This window comes from Penaeus monodon, chromosome 19, assembly GCF_015228065.2.
Source record: "Penaeus monodon isolate SGIC_2016 chromosome 19, NSTDA_Pmon_1, whole genome shotgun sequence".
NCBI lineage: Eukaryota > Metazoa > Arthropoda > Malacostraca > Decapoda > Penaeidae > Penaeus > Penaeus monodon.
In genome coordinates this window covers 39,912,687-39,912,929 of record NC_051404.1, presented here as the reverse complement: position 1 = coordinate 39,912,929, position 243 = coordinate 39,912,687, and positions in this window count along the sequence as shown.

Genomic DNA, 243 nt, shown 5'->3' with positions numbered 1-243 from the left:
CTGGGTGGCTTGGGTGGTCGACTGGTGGTGCCAACTTTATCCTCGGTTGTGGCGGTTGCTTGCAAAGGCGCTGAGTTTGTCCAGAGTCTTACCCTGTCGCGGTGGGGTTGACTTGATCTCTGTCTTGTATGTTTCTTGTACGATTCTCTTGCATTCATATATTCTCCACGTCTTTCCTTTTTTTCTTCATTTTTTCCTATCCCTTTTGCTTTTTTCTTTCCCTCTTCCCTCAGTGCTTTTCGC